The sequence below is a fragment of the Gossypium arboreum genome, chromosome 5 (genome assembly GCF_025698485.1).
Source record: "Gossypium arboreum isolate Shixiya-1 chromosome 5, ASM2569848v2, whole genome shotgun sequence".
NCBI classification, from domain to species: domain Eukaryota; kingdom Viridiplantae; phylum Streptophyta; class Magnoliopsida; order Malvales; family Malvaceae; genus Gossypium; species Gossypium arboreum.
Window position 1 is genome coordinate 62,382,952 of NC_069074.1, and position 8,170 is coordinate 62,391,121.

Genomic DNA, 8,170 nt, shown 5'->3' on the forward strand with positions numbered 1-8,170 from the left:
TCCAAATAATACTGCATGGCATCATGGATGAATTTCCTTCGTCTTCGATTGGTGAGCTCAGGTGACAGTAATCCACTAGCCAAAAAATTTAAGATATCAACATACCACGATAATGCCATGACAACTAATAGTTGCTCATCTGGGAAATCATCCTGAATACACTGAATATTACTGTCTTCATTTCCTGCTTCAACTCGAGACAAGTGATTAGCTACTTGATTTTATGTGTCTTTCCTATCTTTAATTTCTAGATCAAATTCCTGCAGTAGTATCCATTAAATTAATCTGGGCTTGGAGTCTTTCTTGGTCACTAAGGACTTAATAGCAGAATGGTCCATGTAAACAGTAACTTTGGTGCCCACTAAATAAGCTCTAAATTTTTGAAGGAAAATTCCATAGCTAACAACTCCTTCTCAGTGGTGGTAAATTTAGCTATGAATCTATCAATATGCGGCTTGCATAGTAGATAGCATGAAATACCTTGTCCTTTTTTTGCCCAAGTACCGCCCATATGGAAAAATCACTAGCGTTACACATAAGTTTGAAAGGTAAAGTCCAATCTGGTGCTATGACTATTGGTGCTGTGACTAGTCGATTTTTCAATTCCTAAAATGCTTGTAAGCACAACTCATCAAAATTGAAAGATTTGTTATGTTCTAACAATGTACATAGGGGTTTGGATATTTTTGAAAAATTTTTGATAAATCATCAGTAGAATCCTAAATGGCCAAGAAAATTGTGAATACCTTTAACTCTGTAAGGTGGTGGCAATTTCTCAATAACATTAATTTTTGCTTTGTCGATGGCAATCCCTTGCCACGAATTTTATGTCCCAGAATAATGCCTTCACAATTGAGAACAAGGTTTGTTTCTTCATACTGATAAAGAACTAACTCCAGGTTTTTTAAACAGTCTTCAAAAGTATCGCCAAACACCGAAAAGTCATCCATAAAAACTTCTAAAAATTTCTCCACCATATTCGAAAATATTGTCGTCATGTAACGCTGAAATATTGCAGGGGCATTGGATAATCCAAACGGCATTCGTCATAACACAAAATTTCTATAAGGACATGCGAATGTGGTCTTCTCTTGATCTGTAGGAGCTATAACAATCTTGTTGTGCCTCGAATAACCATCTAGAAAACAATAGAAGGCTTTCCCCAGTAATCTATCTAACATTTGGTCGATAAATGGCAGAGGAAATGGTCCTTCCTTGTTGCTTTGTTGAGTTTCTAATAGTCCATACAAACCCTCTATCCAGCGACAGTACAAGTAGGAATGAGTCCGTTGTTATCATTGCTTACCATGGTGACACCCCCTTTTTTAGTTACACATTGAATAGGACTCACCCAAGAATTATCAGAAATTGGGTATATAATCTCCTTTTTAACAACTTCCTTCATAATGGGATTTAGTCTTTTCTGCTGCTTGATAGATTTGCCATGGTAATCCTCTAGTAATATCTTGTGCATGTAGATTACAGGACTAGTTCCTTTGATATCCATAACTATCCACCCTAATGCCTTCTTAGATTTCTTTAAAACTTTCAACAATTGAGCTTTTTGATTTAATGTCAATGCCACAGAGATAACTACTAGCAATGTGTTGTTATCTCCCAAGTTAGCATACTTCAAATGTACTGGAAAAGGCTTCAATTGCAATGTAGAATGATCTTTTATGGATGGTCGAGGAGGTTTAAAAGAACAAACTGATAAATTTAATAATTCGAAACTTCTCCTTGATCCATTCTCAATTTTTTTAGCTTCCATCAGTTCACCAAACTCTTCAATCATTTATGTTTCAATTAACTCAAATGAGTCTGCATTATTATTAGAATTATTGTGATAAAATTTCGCAAATTCTTCTTGAACTATTGTGTCAACAATCTCAATAGCATGACATTCTTCATCTAAATCTGCACACTTCATAGCATCAAAAACATTAAAGGTTATTTGCTGATCATTAACTTTTATATTAATTCACCTTTTTGTACATAAATTAATGTTATACCAATTGCTAGAAAAGGTCTCCCAAGTATGATTTCTACCCTTTTATCAACCTCACATTCCAGAATAATAAAATCTTCTGGAAAAATAAATTTGTCAACTCTTACCAACACATTTTTGACTTTACCTTATGAATGTGCATATGAATGATCAACTAATTGCAATGTGACAATTGTAGGTCTCACATTCCCTATTCCCAACTTCCTGAAAACAGATATAGGCATTAGATTTATACTTGCACCTAAGTCACATAATGCTTTGCCTAAATAATGATTTCCAATAGAGAAAGGTATAGTAAAACTCCTTGGATCCTTCAGTTTTGGTGGCAATTTGTTTCACAGCATTCTTGTACACCCTTTAGTGAGAACGACAGTTTTAAACTCCCCTAACCTTCTCTTCTTTGATAAGATATCTTTCATGAATTTCACATAGTTGGACATTTGTTCCAATGCTTCCACCAAGGGTATGTTTATATGTAATTACTTGAGGACATCCATGTAACAACCTATTTTTAATCAAATCAGAACAGTAGTTTTGAGAGCACAAATACAAAGTTGAAATAATTATTTTATTATTTTTTAATGTTTACAAGATGATAGAATGATTGAGTGAAAATTTCGTTAAGAAATTTTATCATTTGAATGCTCAATTTGATAAAAAGGACTAAATCGCGTAAGTGTAAAACTTGAGTTCTAATAGCTAAAGGTGTCTAATAGCTAGAACCTTAAAATGGAGTTCCTTATGTGGTAAATAGCCCATTAATGAGTTAGTGGAATGTGTTGGCTTGGCAATTGAGTAAATTTTAAATGTTGTAAAGGTTAATAGGTTATTAATGACAAAAAATAAAACAAATTTATCATCATCTTCAACTATCATCTTCCCCCGATTTTCATAAGGAAGAGAAGCCATTTTTATACTTGATATTTGGCCAAGCTTCCATTTCTCATATTGGTGTGATTTTTGTCTCGTTTTTAATAATTTATATGTTTTTGAGATCGTTGCAGCTTAATCTAGCTAGCCCAAGGACTAATTTGCAAAATTGTTAAAGGTTTAGGGTTTTTCCATTGATTAATGTATGTGTATTTTGATGTTTGATGATAGAAAATGTATGCTTGTTGTTAGATAAACAACATCTATAAAGTGATTTTTGGTAAAATTGTCAATTAGGGATTAAATTGAGAAATGTTGAAATTTCATGGTTAAATTGTGAAATAAATGAAAAATATGGGCTGTTATGGTAATAAGAGAAATTCGGCTAGCATGGGTAGGGACTTAATTGCATGAATTTGTATTTTTATGAGATAAGGACTAAATTGTAAAGAAATTGAAATTTTAGGGGTAAAATTGTAAAGTTACAATAATGTGCATTTTTGGGCTAAATTGAATAGATCGATAGTTAAATGAGTTAAATTTGATATTTTATAGATTAAGAAAAGTGAAATTCAGATTTAGATCGGGAGAAAAACAAAGTGTTAGACTAATCGATTCACTTCATCGTTTTTGCATTAGAGGTAAGTTCGTATGTAATAAGCATTATTATATCTTTGTGTTTTAAATGCTTTAATGTTGAATAAATTACGAATACGACCTTACGGGTATATTCGACGACGATTCGGAAAATTTGAAATCCCGGTTGAACCTTAGAAATAGATTAGGATATGAATGACATGTCATTAGGGATTTTGTGATTTAGGTGCTGGTCCGTACGTCCTACCGATGGCTAAGTTATCCAACATGTGTTGCGGATTCTCGTCAACTTATGTGAGCAGCATTATGTAGCTTTGTCATGACCGTCAGCTTGTGTAAGCAGACCCGTTGATAGCTCAAAAGTGAGCATTATATGTGATATGAGATTAAGATAGCTTCGGCTATGTATGCGGAACTTAGGGTGCAAGATTCTCAAGTATTTAATATTATTCCAAATGGTTCAATAGGTATATCAAAGATATGGATAAGTATGACATTGATATGAGATGGTACAGGTATGTATATGAACCGTATAAGCTTTGAATTGAAGAAACTTGTGAAGTTCACATCTAACCTTGTGATTGAAAATGTGATAGGTTTGTCTATTTATATGAGTTGTATATTGATATGTTCAATTGTTTGAATTTTACATTTTTGGTAAGTTGATTTTAATGTTATATGAACTTACTAAGCTTTATAGCTTACTTTGTTTATTTTCCCGTGTTTTATAGTGATATCGAAGCTAGCTCAGATTTGGGAATCGTCGGAGACCTCATCACACTATCAAGCTATCACTTTGGTACTCTTGAATCTATGTATTTGTATATGACACGTATAGGAGTTGTAGTCAATATGATCTTTATGTTGGTAGTGATTTTAGCCATTTGAATTGGCTTGTAAATGTTAAGTGTTTGGTTTTCTGTATAGCCATGAGAGTTGGCTTATTTTGGTATATTTGATGTATATAAATGTGCAAATGGCCTTTGTTTTGAGTTTGGTAATTTCCATATAAATGCTTGTTGTGATTGGTTGTTTGTGAATTGGTATTTGTAGTATGAAATAGGTTATATTTAAGAGTTGATATGTTTGTGATTTTGGGTAAAATGATGATTAATTGAAAGTGATCTCTGGGTGAATTATGAATGTGAATTTGGTATGAAATTGTATGAATTATCTTGACACATGTGTGACTTCGAATGTCCACACGGCCTGTGACACAGACGTGTCTTTGGCCGTGTGAGACACACGACCGGGCCATACGAGCGTGTGTCCCCTGTATTTGAAAAATTTTTTTAAGTATTCTAAAAATTTCTTGAGTTATCGGTTTAGTCCCGAACCACTCCTAATGCATGTTTTCGGACTCGTAGGCTCGTATTAGGGACAATATGAATGATTTTGAATGATTTTTATTTGGAATTTGAAAATGTATATGAAATGTATGTTTAATTGTGTAATAAGTCCAGTAATGCTCCATAACCCTATCCCAGCAATGAATACGGTAAGGGGTGTTACAATCCAAGAATTTCTTGAATTAAAAAGCTTGCTTAGATTTTTGGAAACGCTGAGGAAAATGTGGTAATGGCCTTCCTTCCATTTGTTGAGGTTGTTTTGCAATGGAAGTTTTATTGGCAATATAAGATGAATCTTCTTCAACATTTTTTTGGTCGCTCTTTTCTTTTGTAGCCTGCTCCACTACTAGTTCTGAATTCTTCTTATTTGTGAAATCTGAATTCTTATTTCTAGTGTCATTAACGACTTGTGGTAGTTGCATACTACTTCTGAGTGTAATGGCCTTCCCTTGAGATCGTGAATTTTCGGTATCACTCAGTAGTGCTCCTTGCAGTTTGAGCTAAATGCTTTGGTAATTTTCCCCACTTGATTTTCTAAAGCTCTTAAAGATACAGCTTGACTTTGAATGATAGCATCATTCTTGGCCATGTATTCCTTCAATAGAGCTTCCACAGATGAAGAACTCAAAGTTGAATTTTGCTGAGCATTTTGCTATGGAATGGGTCGATTGTATCTAGATGGTGCACTCACAACATCCTGTCGAATAGCATTGCTAGAATTTCCCACCCCTTGATTACTCCAGCTAAAATTGGGATGTTGCTTCCACCCCGGATTATATGTGTTGGAATATGGGTTGTTGTTGTTGCAATTGAAATTTCCAATATAATAAATTGAGGTTGGGTTCGATGGGCAATCATCAAAAACATGATCTTCTCTGCGATAAACACATGCTAACTCAATTGCTTTCATTTCTTGCACTATGGCTGGACATTTAAGTGTTTTAATCATACTCGTTAAAAATTATACATGAGCTGTTAAGGAAGTAATCGCATCAAGTTCCATTGCTTCAGAAACTCTTCTGCCAGTCCCTACTCTTATAGTGGGGTATTGATAATCGTTGTTTGCTATCCACTCCAGAATTTCATATGCCTCATTATACGATTTATCGAGCAAAGTACCATTAGCAGATGTGTCAATCACCATTCTCAAATGCAAATTCAATCCATTATAAAACATTTCCATTTACATCCAACATTGAAAACCATGCATTGGGCATTTTCTAATTAACTCCTTGAATCACTCACATGCCCTATATAATGTTTCATCCTCAGATTGTCGAAAGGATGTAATATCGTTCCTCAATTTGGCATTCATGTTTGGAGGATTATATCTTAGCAAAAACCTTTGACAAAGTTCACTCCAAGATGCCACCTTACCTAACGGCAATGCATTTAACCATGCTGTGGCACGATCTCGCAATGAATAAGGGAATAACTTCAATCTTAGGGCATCTTCAAGAACACCCTGCTACTTGAATGAATCATGGACTTCCAAAAAGAGTCTTAAGTGCAAACGTGGATCTTTAGTAGTCAATCCACTAAACTACCCTACAATTTGTAACGTTTGAAACATCACAGGCTTTAACTCGAAAGGTTGAGCTTGAATATACAGCCTAAAAATTCCTGGATTCAGATAATCCAATATCAGCACTAAATGTTCTCTGATGGGTCTGTCTCTGTCATCTATTATTCAAGGAATCTCAGCGTCCCTTCCATTATGATGTAATGGCTCTTCTCTAACCTGATCAATTCTAATTCTTTCCATTTCTCGCAATTCTTTTCTCCTTCTTCTCAAGGTTCTCTAAATTTCTAGATCAAAAGAATACTCTTCAAGTGCAGAAATATCTCTACTCATACATCAACAAAAATCCTAAAAAACAAAAATCAAAACAAATAATTAAGCTAAACTGACAAAATTAAAGAGGTAATAACATACCAAATTTTCACCAATATTGCCGATCCCCGGCAACGACGCTAAAAACTTCTCGCGTGTGAATGTGTAATGCAAATATGCAAGTATACACATTGAATTAAGTAATAAAGTGATGAGTGAGTATCATCTCCACAAAGATCAGAATTGATTAAAAAATGGTTATGTTATTACTATGAATTTGACTAACCAAATTGTGCAAAAGAAACATATAAAAAATTGATGTAGAGAATTAATCAATGAATTAATAAAAGCAATTATGAATGAAAAAATGCTAGGACAATTGAAATGCTGTGGCAATTCTCAAAGAATAAATGCGGAGGATTTGTACTGTTGAATGACAAATGTTGGAATTACTCAGGTGTTATTTTTATATCCTAATAATGCCATGTAAAAATCTTGACTATTCTACTGCTCAGGGATTCACTATTATAGTCTACTTCTTTCGAGAGATAGACTGTAAGCTATCATTCTGAGTTTTTGGATGTCTGCAGAACTTGAGAACGATATCCAGACTATTTTTCCTTTCCCTATACAGATCGCAACTTCTACGTCTAGAGTGCTGCGAATATTCTTTTGAATACTCACCTGTATCAACCGATAATAGTCCAATTTATTTAATCTTTTTAGAATTAAATCAGATCTAACAACATACCATACAACCATCTATGTCTAGACATTGCATGCATACATTTAAAATAATCACAAATAGAACAAAACAGTGATATACTGAAAATTAGACCATAGGCATTAAAGATATTAAAAATTCACCCAAATAATTCCAACCCAATGATATTTAGCTCATGGATTGGACATTCAAATCCAAAATAAAACCATTCAACATCATCATTCAAGTTTACGAATCACAAAGTTCAAATCAGAAAATAAAGGCAGAACTGTAGGAAGCTATCGCTACTTAGCTTTCACTTTAATACTGAAATTTGATGCAAAACCCAGGGCAGATTTCTCTTCCCTTTCCTTGCATCTTTGATTTTTTGCTCTGTAAGTTGCTACCCTCTACACTCTTTTCTCTAAAATTTTCCACGAGAATTTGATGTAGATAAAAACTGCTCTCCAATTCCTCTCTTCCCAAAATCCTTATCCCCTTTTTTTGTTTCTTTTCTCTTTCATCCTTTATAGGGTAGGTCCCTCCCTCTCAGCACACACCTTTTACTTCCTCTTTTTCAGAGTAGTTTATCTAGTACAAGTACAGCTGGTTGAAAGTGACATGGACTGAGTGCTACGTCATCTTCATAGAATTGCCATGGCATTCTTGTTAGCAATTTAACCAACATTTTGCCATGACAATTATTCATTGCTTTCATTTTCTTTCTCCTTTCTCTCTTCTCTTATTCATCTTGCACCTACTGGCAACAATAACCAACACATTTCTTCCCCAGTAACAAATAATGACAT

At 34.1% G+C, this 8,170-nt stretch overlaps 1 non-coding gene across 1 annotated transcript; it reads left to right on the forward strand.

Moving 5' to 3' along the window:
* The first annotated feature begins 6,023 nt into the window (after positions 1-6,023).
* LOC128293481 (small nucleolar RNA R71) lies at positions 6,024-6,130 on the forward strand. The gene has a single exon (XR_008283662.1). It is a non-coding gene; the product is annotated as a small nucleolar RNA R71 (small nucleolar RNA).
* The last annotated feature ends 2,040 nt before the right edge of the window (positions 6,131-8,170 follow it).